General features: G+C 38.7%; 1 long non-coding RNA gene across 7 annotated transcripts in view; it reads right to left on the reverse strand.

Moving 5' to 3' along the window:
• LOC141578361 (uncharacterized) overlaps nucleotides 1-19686 on the reverse strand; it is an 809650-nt gene extending 789964 nt beyond the window's left edge. For all 7 annotated transcript variants that reach the window (XR_012508646.1, XR_012508643.1, XR_012508641.1 and 4 more), the window contains exon 1: nucleotides 19479-19686. This is a non-coding gene — a long non-coding RNA (uncharacterized LOC141578361). The remainder of the gene's footprint in view (nucleotides 1-19478) is intronic.
• Between the last annotated feature and the right edge of the window lie 455 nt (nucleotides 19687-20141).

The raw sequence follows: 20141 nt of genomic DNA on the forward strand, positions 1-20141 counted from the left end.
TCTTGTTGCTGTTAACCTTTTTAGTTTAAGAAAAAAACCCCAAAAAACAGAATAACACATTTGAAAGTATTTCAGAAAGTGTGTCCTAAGTCAGGAACAGTAGAATCAGAATGAAAGTAGCAGAGGACAGGCAATGACCACAGTGGACCCTGTCTACCCAACATCCCTTTAATTTCCCTCCTGGCAAACCCTGACTTTGTTCAGTGTCCATTCTCTTCTGCACAGTCATGTGCTTTAGGGGAGTTATACAAGCCTCATCACCAGGAATGAGTTCTAAATACTCTAAGCTAAATAGGAGGGCCCCACTGCCCTTGCCATCAGTTGCTTTAAGCATTTGATGTAATTTTAATCAATGAGAACCGAGGCAAAGTCTATTGAGGGACTTCTGGGCAAAGTTCCTTGCTCTTCAGAAAAAATATGAGGAAAAGACAGTTCCATCTTCTACTCTGAACATTGTTCTGTCTAGGTATAATGGTTGGTGCTGTCATAGCTATCTTGTGGCCAGGAGTGAGACCAGCTTGAGGATAAAACCAACACACAGAACAACAGGGGCGTACAAAGAGAGGAAAAGTGTACGTATTTGATGATGCTGTTTGTCAGCTGAATTAACCAACCTGAGAGCCATTCTTCTTTTGGACTTTTGTTAATGAGACCATAGATTTCTATACATATTTTTATTGAAATATAATTGACTGACAATATTAGTTTCAAGTGTATATCATAGTGATTCAATATTTTTAAACATTACAAAACAATAACCACTGTAAGTCTAGTTACTGTCTGTCACTATACAAAGTTATTATACTGTTACAATTATAATCCTTATGCCTTACATTACATCGCCATCTATTTTATAACTGGAAGTTTGCACCTCAATCCCCTTCACCTATTTCACCCTTCCCGCCACCCTTCCTCCTCTCTGGCAACCTCCTCCTGTTTGTTCTCTGTATCTATAACTCTTTTCGTTTTGTTGTTTGCTCATTCGTTTTCTTTTTTAGGTTCTACATGTAAGTGAAATCATACAGTATTTGTCTTTCTCTGTCTAACTTATTTCACTTAACATAATACCATCTATGTCCATCCATGTTGTCACAAATGGAAAGATTTCTATATTTTAAGTTGATCTGGGGCTAGTTTTTCTGTTACTTGTGCCTCAAGTATTCTGCTTGATGCAATGATTTAAATCCTTGCTCAAAATGAACTAGAAACAAAGACCTCTAAGTAACTGTTTATAACAGCACTAATAATAATAGCCAAAACCTGGAAATAATCCAAATGTCCATCAACTGATGTATGGTTAAGAAAATTAGAGTATTTATATTAATACAATGGAGTACTATGCAGTTAATAAAAAGGAATAAACTCCTGATACATACTGCAACACAGATAAATCTCAAAGGCATTATGCTAAGTGAAAGAAGCCAGCCACAGAAGGCTACATACTTTATGATTCTATTCGATACTCTAGAAAAGGAAAAACTGCAGTGTGATGGTTAATTTTATGTATCAGCTTGACTAGGCCATGGCACCCAGTTTTTGGTCAAACATCAGTCTAGACATTGCTGGGAAGGTATTTCTTTAATTGTAGTAAAATTTACACAACATAAAATTTACCATTTTAAGCATTTTGAAGTGTACAGCTGAGTAGTATCTAGTACATTCATTCTGTTGTACAACCAACTCCAGAACTCTTTTCGTCTTGAAAAACTGAAACTCTATACTCATTAAACAATAACTCCCATTCTAGCCTCTCTCCAGCCTCTGGAAACGACACTTCTACTGTCTGTCTCTATGAATTTGACTACTCTAGGTGCCCTGCATAAGCGGAATCATACCATACTTATCTTTTTGTGATTGGCTTTTTCACTTAGCATAATACCCTCAAGATTCATCCATGCTGTAGCATGTGTCAGAATTGCCTTCCCTTTTAAGGCTGAATAATATTCCATGATGCATACATATTGTATTTTGCTTATCCATTCATCCATCAGTGGATGGATGGACTGCTTCTGCCCTTTGGCTACTGTGAATAAAGGTGCTATTTACAGGGGTGGAGAAATAGCTCTTCAAGATCCTGCTTTCAGTTATTTGGGGTATATACTCAGAAGCAGAATTGCTGAATCAGGTGGTGTGAGGTATTTTTTAGATGTGCGTAATATTTAAATCAGTAGACCTTAAGTAAATCCAAGATTTGAGCTGCAATAGCAGCTCTTCTCTGGGTCTCCAGACTATAGGCTTGCCCTGCAGATTTCAGACTTGTCAGGCTCCCAATCACATAAGTCAATTAAGTATCTCTAAATAAACTGAGATAGAGATAGAGATACATCCTTTAGTTCAGTTTCCCTGGAGATCCCTAACTAATATACGTAAGGACAGGAAACAAATCAGTAGTGCTGGGGGCCAGGTTTGGGGAAAAACACACTGACTGAAAAGGGGCACAAGAAAACTTTTTGATATGAAGGGAATATTCTGTATCTGCATGGTTGAATACAGTAGCCACTAGACACATGTGGCTATAAAGCACTTGAAATGTGACTAGTCTGAATTAAGATGTGTTGTAAAGTATAAAAGAATACCAGATTTCAAACACTGCATGAAGAAAATAATGTAAAATATGTCAACAACTTTTATATTAATTACACATTGAAGTGATATGCTTTTACATACTTAGTTAATAAAATACATTATTAAAATAAATTTATTTCACCTGTTTCTTCTTATTTTTTTAGTGTGGCTACTAGAAATTTAAAGTTACATATGTAGTTTATATTACATTTCTTTCAGACAGTGTTATTCTGTATCCTGATTGTGATATTGGTTACATGATTGTACACACTGACAAAACTCTGAACTATACACTAAAAAGGGTGAATTTCATTTTGTGTAAATTATAAATCAATAGACTTAATTTTAAAATATGGGCTAGGAAAAATGGAAACAATTTAATCATACAAAATATATTGTATTATAATATTCACGCTATGCTCACTCCCACTGTTGGACCTTTGTTCATGTTCTTCCCAGTCCCTAGAAATTGAACGTTATTCACCCTTTAAGAACCGGCTGAGTCAATCTCATGCATCATCCCCATCCAGCTCTTCCCCGCCACTCTGATCTGTCTTTTCTAAATTCTTGTTGCACTGAGTCATAGTCTTATTCCTTCTTCATGATATGGAATTTGAGCTTGCTGGGTCACATATGAGCCAAGAGGGGAAGAAGGACTTAGGGGCAGGGATTGTGTTCAAAGGGCGACCAGTTTAAAACCTTAGATGCAGCTGGACTGGCTTCAAAGACCAGGGTTGACAGCCAGTTGCCACAGCTCAGCATCAAAATGCTTTCTAGGTGTTTTTGTGTATGTTAGGTATGGCTTCCTAGCTGGAGCATTACCTAAAGCCAGGAACTATGTCTTATCCTTCTTGGGTAACCCCTGGGATACCACTGCCCTTGGGTATGAGGTACAAGACTATTGGGTCTGACACCAACAGCATCCCCTGCCTTAAAGAAACCTGGCTTTCCCAGGACTCCAGCCCCCTATGACCCTCTCAAGGGGTACCTATTTATTCTCTCACACTTCTTGTAAATCAGGATCTATACATGTGGTTGTTGTCTCTGTTATTCTTCTTTATTACTTCCAGAACCATACTCCCTCACTCAAGAAAAAAGCCATGTTCTTCAAAGAACATGGGTTCCTGCTGTTCCACCTTCTCCCTTTCCTCCTCCTCCTATCTGAGAATTGCACTGCACATCTCATTTGTCAACATCTGTAGGACCTGGTTCACATCATCTTCTCCACTCCAAGTCCTGCTATCACTGACCCAAGAGAAGAATCCAGCCAGCCCCAAAACCGGCTTCTGGTGGTTAAATTCAGCAGACAAACCTGTGCAATATGGATAGAGTGAACTAGCCTCCTAACCTCCTGTTCCTTAATTCCATGCTCTCTTTACCTGTAATATTCCAGTGACTCCACTGGAAGAGGAGGAAGGCTTGTGAAAGACTAGAATGTGGGGAACACAAAAAGATAGGAGGCCCTCCAGAAGCCCTCAGGGGGTTGATTTCTTCCAAGAATGTTAATGGTTCCTTTTATAATTTAAAGATTGATTATCCAATTATTACATTTTAGTGTGAGAATGTTGAACAATTATAGGCAAAGAGAACAAAAATCAAAATGACCCAGAATTTCACCAACCAGAGAAATCTCTATTAACATTTTAGTGAATATTTCTTCCCAGACTTTCCCTTTTAAACATCTAAATTTCTTTTTAATAAAATGCTAACTTAATGAATATGCTGTTTTGTAACCTGCTTTTTGCATTTGAGATAACACGAATATCTTCCCAAATTAATAAATGTTTTACATCGTAACTTTTAATTTTATATCATAACTTATTTAATTAATTCACAATTATTGTTCATTTAGCTCATGTACAGTTTTTTGTTATTATAAACAATAAAATGAGCAACTTTGTAGCTAGATCTTTGTGCACATTCTTAACTCCTGTAGTATAAATTTTATAAGGAGGATTTCTGGGTTAAAGAATTTGAAATGTTATATATATATTAATATCTAAGTATGTTTTAAATAGAACAAAAATCTGTAAATAACTACCTCTTTTTACATTTTTAGACTATTAATTGACAAGAGTTCTCTAAGTGACATCAACAATTAAGCTTCTATCAATATTACTAAGAAAGATTTTTATTTATTCATTCTTAAAGTTGCTGGCCTTTCTCACATTCATTTAACAAACATTTACTTAGAACTTACTATGTGCTGGGCACTATGCCAGATACTAGGGATAGGAAGTAAGACACATGGAGTAATGATCACAGTATGATTCAATATACTTTTCTTGTCTCCATGGGACTACAGAGGCAGGTGACTCTAGATTGACCTAAATTGGTCAATAAAAGCTTTAAACTGTCAGGAGATGACATCAGGATGGTGTCTTTAAGGAAGTTATCAGGTGGCTCAAATAGCCCAGATGGTCCAGAAAAGGAAAAACATACCAGACAAAGAAAAAAAAATAAGTGCAAAAGGACAGACGCATAAAAGAACAGGTCATTTTGCATGACTGTAGCATACACAACTGGAGCCTTGCCTGAAACCTAACAAACACTAAAAATACTTGTTGGTAATGAGGAAATTCTATGCAAAGACTGTAATGCTGGACTACTAACATCATTAATTAATTATTGTTACTTATTTTTCATTAACCTTCTGCAGTCCTGTTAATTCTGAATAAATTCATTCAGTTCAATTTTTCTGTTTGTGCCCAGGAATTAATGTTTGGAAGAAGGTTCCTCCCCACTCTCACAATGTTTTGGATAAACCCTACACAAGGGCACAAATGGTTGAAGTCTAGACCCCACAAGCTCCAGGGGAATGGACTTTTTAAGCCCAGGAGACACCCTATCTGACCAACATCCTAGACTTATTTTTCAGATGTTAATAGTCTTCTGCAGTAAGTAGGAGGAAAAAAAGTTTGCTTTCAGTTCTACATATAATCAAAACAAACAATCCACATGGGATAATTTTTTCTTACAATACTGCTTAAAATGCATTATTATTATACCGAAGAAAGCAACTTTTTCTGTACTCCAACTACAGATGAAAAAATTAAAGTTTTCCATTCGTATACAGCTTTAGAGTATTTGAAGCACTTTTACATACTGCTTATTTGATATTCAAAACAACCTTGGAATGTCTTGAGATTCAAAACACCCTTGGAATATTACCCCTATTTTTGCAGAGAAGGAAATTAAAGCTGAAAATATGTAGCTCACCCAAACTCACACAATTATTATGACTAAACCATGCTACTCAGAAGTCAGTTTAGCCATCCTCTAGTCTAGGAAACCTTCTGAAAAGTCTCAATCAAGACTGGACTAATTGTTCTTCCTTTGAGTTCCCATTGCCCCGTTGCCTGTCCCTACCAAAGCACTTGTTTTAGCAATGCTTCTTAAACTTTAATGCGCGTGCAGATTGACTCCATGTTGGGGATGGGGCTTGAGAGTCTGCATTTCTAGTGAGCTCCAGAGCAATGCTGATGCTGCTGGCCAGACATTCGGTGCATCATTACAGCCCGGTTTTTTTTAATTCTCCTTCACCCCACTGTAAATTTCATAAGGCCATGAACTATGCATTATTAATCATAGCCTTCCCAACATTTAACTCATGATTTGACAGGCTAAAAAAAGTTTCCATAAGTACAAAACAAATAAATAAGTGAATAAATGAAATTCATGTTTTCTTGCCTAGAGTTACTTCCACTATATTATGCTGTCACTCAAAAACATGGGCCAGGACTACCTTTCCCTTTTAACTACCACATTAGTTAAGGAAAACTGCAGCTTCCTTAAGGAAACCCAATATCTCAGGGGCTAAACACACTGAATAGCTTTTTTTTCTTGCTCACGTAAGTATATATGACTGCTCCCACTTGGGGTAGGAGAGAGAAGGTAGTGAGTAACTGCTCCACGCAGTCCTTCAGAATCCACGCCAACAGAGGCTGTAACAACTGCACAATGAAGCTTTCAAGGTCACCTCCAGAAACAACATCTCACTGGCACGTGAGGCCTGAAAACAAGCCCTCAGTTCTGCCTCTGTTCCAAGAGAACCTGGGAAATGTAGCCATGAGTTGAGTAGTCACTCTAGCAACAGTATGCTAGAGAAAAGAGCAGGAGTCACAGGCGGACACAGCCCCCTCTACTCCCGTACGAGTCCCCATAACTACCCACTGTGCATTAATGGTGCTCCATAGTTTCCCAAATCCCAAATCCACGATTTTCCCTTTTCCTGGATTTCCTTTGCCCAAACAAGCTCCATCTGCTCAATTCCTGCCCATTCTTCAGTGCACGTCTCAAAAAACAAATTTATGCAGTTTTTCCAGATCTCACAAACAATATGTCATCTCCCTTTCTTGAATCTCTCTAATGCTTTGTACTTCTCTAATCATCTCTAACACGTTCTACCATGCATTCCAATTATGGGCATACTTAAAAGTTCCTGAAGATTTATACCTGAATCACCTCGGTAGCCCTCTCAGGATCTAGCACACAACCTCACATAGAACAGCAAGTCCGTAAACAGTGGTATCTGTAAGTTGAACTGAAACACATATAATAAATATAAAGAGTTCATCTGGGAAAAACCTTGCTCTATATTTTCCAACAGAAGAGACAGCTGCAAAAGTGAAACTTCTGTAACTTCAAAAGTGAAAGAGAGTAGAACTGCCCAAAAGCTACAAACATAGCTAGAGCCACGGCATCAAATGAAATACTTCTGGTTCATATACTTCCACTGAGCAACACTGCATTTGATACACTTCTTCTTTAATGGTTCAGACATATAGTTCTTAACATCACATGGAGACTCATAACCTTCAGAATACAGCATGAATCAGCTGGCTGCACTGCAAACAGAATATAAAATGCCATCTAGAATGTCCTAACTGGAAGAGTAAACTTTTAAAGTACAAACAACTCATCTGTTAGCAGCCTGGCATTTGGCTGTCTGGAAAGTAAATACATTAGAAAGATATCTTTAAAGAGATTCTATTACCTGTGTAAGTCAGCAATTTTCAATCATGTGTTTGTAGCAGATCCAGGTAAAAGGTGCTATGACCTGGCCTTTCTGCAGTGGGTACAGCAAAAGCAATCCCTAGGTCCTAACATAAAGCGTTTCTAGTCACCAGACCATGAATCTGTAATAACTGCCTTAGGCTGAGCCAGATTTGTCCTCACTTACCCACAGCCTTGGATTCACAATCTATAGACAAGCATCATTTAAAACAGAAATCTGAACACAAATACGTCCTTCATTATCTTACCTTTGTGAGTTTTTCAAAACTTTGCCTGAGTGGTCTGGCTTACTTCAGGGTGCTTCAAAGAACCCAGTGTCCAGTCTGAACAGCCCACCTGGAGAAAGCAGTTTTGGCTTTGGCTTGAAGAAGGCTGTTGCTTTTCACCTGAAGCCCAGAATCAGCAGCTTTCTGCAGTTAAAACTTTTCAGAGTGAAGGTAAGGGAATGTAGTTTAGAGCGTCTTCCCATGAGAAGAGATCGTCTTCATTCCTGACGCTTCCCTGCCAGTTCTCAAACAGGCCCCACACAAGGAGGGCAAGGAGAGACGGAAGAAACAGGCCAAACGCTCCAGACTGGTCTATGGCGGGTTTAACAAGCAAGAGAAATTTGCAGACGAGGCTTGTCTTGGGCGCCGCAGGACGAGCAGAACTCCGCACAGGCGAGCCAGAATCTTAAAACTTTATATAGAGACCTTAACGGGGCTCAGTCACATACTTCATCCAGACGCTTTCAAAACTACGTTCCACTTTTCAAGGCTGCGTGCAGGCGAGCAGCTCCCACTATGGGACCGGTGGCTGGAATATACACTCCAAGGACAGGTGAGGAGGTGAGAAGCCTCTGATTGCGAGTCCTGTTCTCGGGTCAACGGACGGTCACGACCTGTCGATGACCTCCTCCCATACTCTATCCCTGGTGATACGACCCCCAGCCTCCGGGACTTCGGCTCTTGGTGGAAAAGATGGTTACCTATGTTTGGAATCATTATCTTTTGTGGGGGGAAGGGTAATTAGGTTTGTTTACTTATTTATTTATTTTAATGGAGGTACTGGAGATTGAACCCCGGACCTCGTGCATGCTAAGCAGGTGCTCCACCAATGAGCTATGCACTCCCCTGGGGAATCATTATCGTCATTTGTGTTTTCTCTTGCGTGGGCCTCTATGGCTGCTGAGGTATCTGCCTCCAGTGCAGCCAAGTGGCCACCTAATGAGCCACCTCCACGCTAGGGACACCCCTTGCTCACCGCTCAGGGCGCACTGTGGAAGAGGAGGGTGAGTAAGATGGTAAGAGCTGGGTCACCGGAGGTTGGAGTGTTGGAGGAAGTCACCAGGAGGACGTGACCACCGGCTGACCTGCTAGCTGGACCCGGCGTTGGGAGGCTCCTTTGCCCCTCCCCCACAGTGGGAGCTAGTCCCTGGAGAAGCCTTGAGAGAGTAGCTGTTTCTGAGGCCCTACGGACCGTGTATGTGACTGAACCCAGTGGAGGCTTCTGTACAGACTTTTGAAAGAGTCTGGTGAGCAGGTGCAGAGACCTTATCCATCTTGCAACTGCCTGAGACAAGCATCATCTGCAAGTTTCTTGGCTTATTAAACCTGCCACGCCATCGGCAAGCCGGAGTGATCTGCCTCCTTCACCTCCGCGTCCGGGGACCAGTTTCTGATTTCACCCAGGGAACCCCAGAGGCTGTGGGCCAACATTTCCACCACCCCACACCCAAGTGAAAAACAGCGAGGTAGGGAAAAACAAGGTAAGCTTAAGCAAAGTTCCATGTTGGTAAAGGCGTAAAAACACGATCAGACTAAGAACTTCACAGCTTAAACACTGAAAAAAATCATAGCGCAATCCTTCCGCCGCCCCCAAAAGTGTAAAGGAGTATCAACAAATTTCTGAGTTTTCATGTTGATTACTTTAATCTTTATCTCTTAACAGGCAAGTACAACATATGAAACTTTTTTTGAAGAATTTTGGACACCACAATTTTATAGTTGTCCTAAGGTAGGCTCTCCTATTAAGTAGTCCCTTGTGGGAGAAAGGGACTTTGGGAAGTAACTAACACCTAATTCTGTGGCTGTCCTCTTAGAATGGAAGATGTCTGGGAGCTCTGACAGGTAATCCAACTGAGGCGGGAAGCCCCATAAAAACACCGGCAGGACCCCTAGGCAGGGCCGCTGCTCTCCTCCCAGCACCGTCCGGTTCCCGGGGCCAGAGCCTCTGTCTCACTTTCTACCTCTAAAGCGGCTAACTTACACCTAAAATTCTATTGGTTCCCTGAGCTCATTTCTGATTGGTTATTTTCTTCACTCCTGATTGGGTATTACTCTCACTTCTGATTGGTTATTTCCTTCACTCCTGATTGGTTATTATTCTCATTTCTGATTGGTCCACTTCCCTAATTTCTGATTGGTCCATTTGTAGTACTTTATTTGCATGGAGCTCACTCCTGATTGGTCTATTTCTACAAAGCTTATTCCTGGTTGGTCAACTTCTGTTGTACTTTATTTGCGTATGATGTTGCAAAGTGTAAAACTGGCAGCCTATAAAAGGCCTGTGTAAACCTACAGATGGGGTTCGCAGCTTAAAGTGTTAGCTTCTCTGGGCCAGTTGGTGTAATAAACCTGAGTTCTCCATCTCTCCGAGTGCTGCTTGGTTTCTCGCTCGGATGCAGGTTGCTGTCACAACTGAGCTGTAACACATTTTTCCGCAACACAACAAACTGGTTTTATCAGTTAAACTTGATTTATCAATTAAACTTAAATTATCAATTAAAAGGGCTTTGGAGGATCTTCCATGTGATCATGTTGGATATTGCAGGGGATACAAAGAAAAGTTAAGCCATGGTCCTTACTTTCGAGGGGTAAATTGTTTGGAAATTTTTGTGGTTTTTGGGTGAGGACGGCTACAGGAAAAGGTTTTTAAAAATCAAAATTAATTGTTGGACACAGAGAAATAGAAGTTCCAAAAGAAACGGGAGCACATGAGGGTTCATAGAAGGGAGAGGAAATAACTGTTTGGATGGAGTAAGAAAAGGCTTTGTAAATGGCCAGAGTTTGAGAGAAGACCTAGTACTTGAAGGGTGGCTGGTGTTTTATCTGAAGGAAACAGAGGTTGGGAAAGTTTATGTAAAATAATAGCTTAAACCAGAGTCATTGCCATCATGACTGGCCTTTACTGAGCACTTACTTTATGTTAGGAACTGTGCTAAGCCTTTACGTGTGTTAACCCCTGTAATCTTCACAGAGCCAAATAGTCTGTTATTATCTCCATTTTACAAAAGAGGAAACTGAAACTCTGGTTAATTGCCCAGGACTAAAACTAGCGCAATCTGATACTGAGAATGGTTCAAGTCACTGTGAAAAATCTAGTTTGAATAGAGCAGTTAGTGAATATCAATAAATAAAAAGAACCAAGTCTAGAAATGCAGGTCAGAATTTCCCAAGACCCCAAATGCTGGATTAATGACTGTATGCTTAGCTGCCAGGCAAACGGGCAGCCACTGAAAGGTTTTGAACAGGTTTTGACATTACTTAAACTGATGGCATTGTGGAAACGTAATGGAATATAGGGAACCGAGAGACAGTAAGACCAAGAAGCCATTGCCAATTTTTCAGGTAAAACGCAAACTTAGAGTGACGTCCTTGATGATGAAATGAAGTAAGAGATACGGTAAACATTAAAAGGTCAAGTCAACAGAACTTGTCAATGAATTGATTAAGTTCTGGAAATCTTAGAGAAAATAAAAGGCAACATGACTCCCAGATTTGGAATTAGAGGCTGCAATGATGGTTTCAGAAATAGATAGAGGTAAGAAAAGATTATTGAAGGGAAGAAAATGCCTATGAAGTCCTTCTCCTCCTCCTGATGCTCTTTCTCCTTCTCCTCGTCACCATCACCATCACCACATTCTACAAGTGATGGCACTGAGTCTGGGCCAAGCAGCATTCTAAGCATTTTGCACATATCAACTAATTAAAGAGTAAAAGATCTCATGAAGTATGTACCAGTAATACCTTCATTTTATAAATAAGAAAACTAAGACACAGGTGGTTAAGTGACTTACCCAAGGTCCTATCATTAATAAGTAAGCAGTGAAGCCTGAATTACAAGGCTAGGCATTCTGACTCTAGAGTCCACCTTGAAATTTTTAAAACTGAGTGAAAAGCAGGCATGAAAATGTTGTTTTTATTGAGTGAGCTTTTTTATTGGCTCTACTCAATAGTGCACATAGGGGAAATTAAGATAAGCAATCTCATACTTGAAGGGAGGACCTGTAACCCTTACATCACAGGCTATCTTTTCTCCATCCTGCTTTCACAGGTGGCCAGGGTTTTGTCTGCTTGCACCTTGCAGAGCTCCATCAACATCCCAGAGGCAGCCTGCAGGTGTCCTGCCTCCTCTGTCCACGTAATCCTCATTCTGCCTCTTGTAAGGAAGAGGGATGTTCTCTCCTTTACAGAAAGACTGTCTGACCTTTCACACTTTCATGCTTCTGATCTAATACAGTTGGACCATGGATGACTCTGCCTGGGTTTCCTCTTCTCTCTAACAATCAATTTGAAAATATTTACACAGTGTTTCACATGTGGTGGAGAGCCCACCTCTTGCTGCAGTGCTGGCTACAGAGGAATTGTTTTAATTTTGCTCAGTTAGAGTCATACTGGGGTGATATATTTATTTGATTTCTTTGTTTCTCTTTTCCTGGTTCCAAAACAATAGAATGGAACCATGTGGTGCCATGAGATGGGGTTGGAGGAAAGGAGGGCAGAGCCCATGGAGAGAAGGAAAAGCAAAGGGAGAGGTGGCAGGAGAGAAGCCCGGAAGGGCTGCCTGGCACCTGGTGGCCCCAGTGGCCAAGCAGCAGCTGGCCTGGGCCTTGCCTCCTAACTCCAGGGAACGTGAAATAAGCTAGCAAGACTGGGAGGACACAGAAAATATTACACATCCCTCTGACTCAGTAGAGCCATTGTACAGGTCTCCAGGCCCACAAGCCACATGTAGCTTAACACAGACTAACTAATACTTTAGGACTTTTCCCCCCAATTTACTGTGATAAATATTTTTAAACATACAGAACTAAAAGATTGATATATTGTAAGTATTCCTACTGCCTAAATTGGACAATTGTCCATATTTTTTGTTAACATTTTACCATATTTGCTTTATCTAAGTGTGCACACATACCTAAGTCTATCTTTACACATGTGTATATAATTGTTTTACTAAACCATTTGAAAGTCCGTTGCCAACATCATGGCACTTTATTCATAATCACTTCAGCTTATGTCTGTACCTCAAAAAACTGAGTATTTAATGTCCCCTAATATCTAGACAGTATTTAGATTTCCCATATTGTCCTGAAAAAATATTATCGGGATCTAATCTAAGCTCAAACTTTGCATTTAGGTGTTATCTCACTTTATTTTTTTTAAGTTTTCTTTTTATTATATTTAACATACAACAAATCGTAAGTGTCAAACTCAATTTTCACAAAATAAACATATGTGTAACTACCACTCAGATCAAGAAGTAAAATATTACCAGCAACTCAGAATCCTGTCCTGTGCTCCCTCCCCATCAGTAAGTCTCCCCAAAGGTAATCATTACTTTGACATCAATTGCCATTTTTGCCTGTTCTTGAACTTTACAAAAATGGACTCCTATAGTTCATGTTTTATTTTGTCTGGATTCTTCCAATCAAATTATGCTTATGAAATTCATCAATATTGTTGTATGTAACAGTACTTCCTGTATTTTCATTGCTATATACTACTAGGTTTTACTAATATTCTACAATTTATTTGTCCACTGTTGATTGGCCATTTGGATATCCTCTTTTTTTAAACTATGTTAAGTCTATGCACATTTTAAATTGGATTACCCATAATTTTCTTACTATTAAGTTGCTTTTATACTGAGGATATGAGCTCTTTGTTAAATATATGTTTTGTAAATATACTCTCATAATGACTTGCCTGTTCATTCTCCTAACTGTGTGTTTTCTGAGGAGCTGTTTATTTTAGTGAATTCCTATCTTTCCCTCTACGGCTAGTGCTTTTTTGTGAACTCTCTACCAACTCTGTGAATCTAATCTCCTTTGTTATCTTCTGGGAGCTTTATTGTTTTATTTTTTACATTTAGACATGCAATCCATCTGGATTTGATTTTTGTGTGTGATATGGGGTAAGCATCATTTTCACATAGAAATACAATGGAACTATTCCATTTAATAAAACAACCATTCTTTTCTCTCTTCACTGCTATGTGAACATTGTCATATATCACATAACCATATATTGGTAGGTCTATTTCTGGACCCTCTACTATTTGATCTATTTGTTTATCCTACAGACAATACAGCATTGTCTTAACTGCTATAACTTCGTGGTAAATATTAAAATTTGGTAGTGTAACTCTCCCAGCGTTGCTCTGCGGTATTACCTTCACTATTCTTGTATCTCTGCATTTCCATACCTAATTAAGAATCAGCTTGTTAATTTTTAGGAAAAATATTTTCCTGGGATTTTGATTGGGGTTTCATTGAATCTGTAGGTCAATTATGGAGAATTGGCATCTTTCCAATATTAAATCTTCTAATCCACCACCATGGAATAACTTTTCATTTATGTAAGTCTGCCCTCATTTCTTTCAATGTTTTTGTATATTTCTGTATAAATTCCTTATAAATCTCTTTAAATTGAGTGACCTTGTGTGGGAGTGTTCCCTGTGTAGACTGGGCAGCTTTGGCAGGCCAGCTGGAGCTGGAATGGGTGCAAACTGGGGGCAGTCCCGGGGATCTCTGTGCTGGAGGCCATCTTGGTGTGGTGGCTGGGGCTGGAGTGAGCACAGGCCAAGACTGGTCCCTGGAGAGTGTTGCTCCTGAGACCGTGCACATCTTTTGTTAGATTTAATTCTAGGTGTTTTATGTTTTCTGGTGCTGATACAAATAAAAAAGTATGTTTTATTATTTTATGTCAAATCGCTTCCTGTTCATATAAAGAGATATAATTGAGTTTGTATATTCAGCTTGTATATAGAGACCTAATGTTACTTTTTCATGTAAATAGTTTTTATAGATTCTTTTGTATCTTCTATAATTTTTGAATTTCTATGACCTCTGAAAACAAAGACAGTTCTAGTTCATCCTTTCTAACCTTAATACCTTTTTCTTTCTTTATTGCTCTGGCTATAAATCTCTAGTACAGTGTTGAATACAAGAGGCAATACCGCAATCCTTGCAGTATTTCAATCGCAAGGGAATTTTCAATATTTTACCATAAAGTAGGATATACAGTATATGTTTTTTGTAGATATTATTTATCAGATTTAAGAGGTTCCCCCAATCATAGTTTACTAAGAGTTGGTTTTCATTATTCTACTAATGTGATTTATTGCATTGATTGTTTTAATGTGAAACTACATTGCATTCCTGGATTAAACCTTTTATTATAATGTGTTATCCTTTGTATTTAGATTACTGGTTCAAATTGCTAATATTTGGAGTAGAATTCTTTTGTATCTATATTCTTAAGAGAGATTGACCTCTATTTTGGTAATACCTTTGTTACATTTTGGTATCAGAGTTATTCTGGCTTCATAAGATAAGTTGGAAACTGTCCCTTCTCATTCTCTTCTCTGAAAGAGCGTCTTAGATTGATGTTATTTCTTCTTTTAATGTTTCAACAACTTCATTGATGAAGCCTCTAGACCTGGAGGTTCTTCATTGGGAAGATCTTTATTTACAAACAGACGTAGAGCTATTCCTTTTTTCAGATCCCTTTGTGTAATTTTTGGTAAATTGTGGATTTTACTGGATTTCTCTATTTCACCTATAATATCAAATATACTATATTATTTTAGTATCTTCTAACTATATTTTATATAGGGAATTAGTTATCTCCTCTCTTCCATGCTTACTCTTCCTGGTAATTTGTACTCTCTTTTTATTCCTTAATCAATCTTACTTGGGGTTTATCAATTTTACTAATCATTCAAAGAACCAAATTTTGGCTTTAATGATTTTCTCTATTTTATTATTTTCTAGACTGATCTTTATTATTTTAATTTTTCTGCTTTCTTTGGGTTTAATTTCTTTTTGTCTTCTGACTTTTGTGATGGATGCTTAGATCATTGATTTTTCCATTTTCCTCCTTTTATAATAAAGCACTTATGGGTATAAATTTGCCTCTTAGCACAGGTTTCGTTGTATCCCACAAGTTTTAGTGTGTCGTATTTTCAGTATCATTCAATTTAAAATATTTTTAATTGCCATTGTTATTTCCTCTTTGATTCATAGGTTGTTTCCAAACATTTGAGGATTTTTAGTTACCTTTTTATTATTGACTTCAAGCTTAATTACAATGTGATCATACACCATAGTCTCAATGATTTTAGTTTATTAAAATGTGTTGAGGTCACTTTATGACACATCATATGATCAGTTTTGATAAATCTTCCATATATACTTAAAAATAATATGTATGGCTATATTGCTGAGGGCAGTGTTCCATGCATACTGATAAGGAGTGTCAGGGGAAAAAATGTGATAATAGAAGCAGAGGTTGGGTGATATAACTGCTGGAATGAGGCCATAAGCCAAAGAATGCAGGTAGCCTCTAGAAGCTGGAAAAGGCAAGGAACAGATTCTCCCCTAGAACCTTCAGAAGGACCAAAGCCCAGCTGACACCTTGGTTTTAGCTCCATAAGATTTTTACCTTCGATACTATAAGATAATAAATTTGTGCTTTAGGCCATTTTTTTTTTTTTGGTAATTTGCTATAGCAGCAGCAGCAAACTATTACACTTAATATGTCTTTTTTGCATTCTTTTACTTTCAGGCTTTGTGAATCCTTGTATCTAAGTTATGTCTTTTATAAATAACAGAATTGTTATTTTTTAGTGCATTTGACAGTCTTTTAATCAGAGTATTTAGATCCCTTTCATTTACTATAGCTACTGATATACTTAAGTTTACAACTATCATATAACCATTTGTTTTCCATTTATTCCATCTGTTTTTCTTTCCTTTCTTTTATTTTTACTTTTCTTTGGATTTATCCAGTTTTATCATTTCATTTTTGTCCTCTGTTAGCTTTTTACGTATATTTCCTTTTATCCCTAGAGATTATAACATGCATTTTGTGTTAAAAAAAAACTAATATAAATTAGTACTATTTTCACTTCCTAGACCATTCTGCTGATTTTTAAGTTTTCCAGCTTCTCTAGTCCTTGTCATCAGGAGCGCTCATCTGCCACCACCTGCTTTTTCATAACCAGTCTTAGAACTGCTTTTCCACAACTTTTTCTGCTATGATGGCGTTGCCACTGGCCCTGTTTCAGCTAGTGCATAAAGTCCACCTGGTTCCTGTCTCTCCTTTTCCTCCAATTAACTGTTGCTCCCGAATAGGAGGAGGCAGCAGCAGAAATGCTGCTGTAAAAGAGATTTAAGGACTAGATTTTATTTTCCACACACTAGCTTTGTTATACTTCCCTGAGCTTCAGGTACTCTGTCTTCTGTCTTCTACGTTGTAATGAGAATGCATTTTAATCACATAAAAAATTAAGGAGTCTGAATCCCTTGAGGACTCATCCATCTCATTTTCTCTCTCAAGAGCAAAAGCATTTCACCACACTGAGTAAAATGGGGACAATAATCATAAGTATATTTACAGTTAACCCTGAGTATCTAATGATCTCCAACCAGCTCCTGACTTCTTAAATGTAAGGCGAAAAGTTAGGAGAGATCTCATCTTTCTTGAGTTTTAGATCATGGGCTGCCTTCTGTTTGTGGGATACCCAGCAAATAAGGACATGAATTGCAGTGGCCCAGAGTGAGTCAAAGACCGTCCATTGTTAATTTTAAATTATACCATCTTGGGCTGTCAGTTAGACGCTCTAAACATCTGATTATTCTTCTGTTAAGTGGTCGAAGTAATAGTACTTCTCTTTTTGTTGTGAAGGGTAAATAAGATAAAGCAGGTGAAACACTTAATACAGTGCCTGACACATTAAATATACTTAATAAATCCTGGCAGTATTTATTTTAATCCTAACCCACTAACACTCTAGCAGCAACCCTTACAGGAGCCCTGGGAGACCTATAGGGACACTAAGTTAGCAGATGGGAGGGTAACCAGTAAACTTTACTGCCTTGACACTTTTGCCCTGACGGTGGCTAAGAGATCACAAGGTTAATCTGTAAAATTTTCTTGATCTGTCCACCTAGGATCTAAAAATCAGACGGTGGGTAGGAAGAAAATATGTCTACTGCTTTAGGATAAAGAAACATTATATTTGTAAATACATGTGTAAGCCACCTTCTGGGGGGATCTCCATAGGTACTTCCCTCCATTTCTGTTATTGTCTATACTCACTTACAAATACTTATGAATCCTCTATTCTGGTCACCGAGCAAGGCTCCAGGTACACCAATGAAAAGCCTGTGCCAAGTGCCAGTGTTCTGTATATTTATGTCATTTAGTCCTCACCAACATCTTGGAAGCACATACTACTGTTACCCTAATTTCACAGGTTAGGATACTCAGACACAAAGAGGTTCAGTAATGTCTTGAAGTCACATAGATCAATATTAATGACTTAGTCCTAGTTCTCATGGTGCACATAGCCTACAATATAGAAGGTTTTTTAGTAGAACATTTTAAAACTCTACTAAATGTAATATCGTTCAAAAGCTGGCAAGCATCCAGGCAATCAGAAAGTAACTTGATACTCAGTTTTCATTTAAATATTTGGAGTTATGTATCCACGTCCCGTTTCTGTGTCTTTGGCATTCCTGGCATCTCTTTATTTGTCTACATAAAAGATATAATCAGCTCTTTGTTCAAGTGATTTTAATGGCCTTTTAGTGGATTAAGCTGAAATTCTTTTGAAATGCAATTAGAAATACTAATATAATTCTGTTCTAAGAGGAAAAAAAAACCATGAAGTGTGTTAATTACAAGTATAAGTAGGTTAACTGACAATTTTGTAAGAAGTGGGGTTAAAAAAGCTGGGATATTGTGTGTTCAGTTAGCAAAACACTAGCTTAACTGAAGTTTGTTAAGAATGACTAAAATATAAAACATAAAGTGTGAGAGAATATTTAACCGATATAAAAACTTAAAATTAAGGGTGATCCTTAGGATTCAGAATGTTGCTAATTAATTTGCATTCTTGTTAAGAATATTACTATACTAAACATGTGTGTGGCATCATATCCTCGTCGTGAATTTGATCATTATTGTTATAATGGATGGGTCCAAGGAGACTACATCTGTCTTTAGACTGTAAAACACCGGTGCTACGTTTTTAAGATGTAATATAAATATTGCTTTAAAGGAGGCCATTCTCAAGAAACCACAGTCCCACATGAAGGAAGTGTTGTTAGGAGGTTAGAGCTGTGTAATAAAGCTTCCCGGAGTTAAAAAAGATATTAGCATTTCCTCAGGATTTGGAGGTAGAAGGAGAGAACTTAAATCAATAAATATTAGTAAACAATCATCTGAGCACCTACTCTGTGTAGGTAACTATGCTTGGGGTTTAGTACATAACATTTTTAAAACATTTCATAAAATTAAAAAAAAATTTTATCATGCTCTGTGCTTTTTCTCACCCCTACCATCACCTATACACACACACACACACACACACACACACACACACACACACACACACACACACACACACATGCACTTACTATAAAGAAAAGGATTTATTTTTTCATATCTTTAGTACCTGGAAGAGTGCTCATGGTCTGTGGTCAGTACCTGAGTGGTAGATGAATATATGAAACAAAAAGATGTAAGACACAGCCTTTGCACTTACAAGGAGGCAGCGTGGGTGAGAAGGGAGCGCTCAATGGGAAGGCAGAGACTGGTTCTCCCCTGTGCTTGGCCGGGACTTACCTGTCAGCCTCAAGCAGAGGACCACACATTCCTTGTGTGTACAGCAGTGGGACTGTCTCCAAGATCTCCTTCTTCCTTTACAGTTCTGTCTGTGTCAGTCTTCAGACATGTGAGGAGTGTTCACCTCAGAAGAAAAACGAGAGTATCTGCTCAGGATTGTCCTGGGAGGCAGATCTCTAGGGAAATGGATTCGGGCACTGTGTCAGCTTCCTGCGCCTGCCCTAACAAGTTCACACAAACTCGATGGCTTACAACAACGGAAATGTAGCCTCTCCCAGGTCTGGAGGCCAAAAGTCTGAAATCAAGGTTTCCGCAGAACCACACTTCCTTCAGTGGCCCAAAGGGAGATTTCATTCCCTGCCTCTTCCAGCTTCTGGGAGCTCTCAACATTCCTTGACCTGTTGCCCCTGTCTTCATCTCACCTTCTCGTCTGTGTGCATGTGTCTCCTATATGTTGAATTTAGGGCCCCCCCCCCGATATTCCAGGATGATCTCCTCATCTTAAGATCCTTAACTTAATCACTTCTGCAAAGACCCTTTTCCCAAAAGAGTTAACATCCAAAGGTTCCAGGGACGAGGATGTGGACATGTTGGGGGGGGGGGAGCACCATTCAGCCCACTACGGGCTGAGAGTAAGGAAACTGTACACCAGGTTCACTTTCC

The sequence above is a fragment of the Camelus bactrianus genome, chromosome 8, assembly GCF_048773025.1.
Source record: "Camelus bactrianus isolate YW-2024 breed Bactrian camel chromosome 8, ASM4877302v1, whole genome shotgun sequence".
Lineage (NCBI taxonomy): Eukaryota > Metazoa > Chordata > Mammalia > Artiodactyla > Camelidae > Camelus > Camelus bactrianus.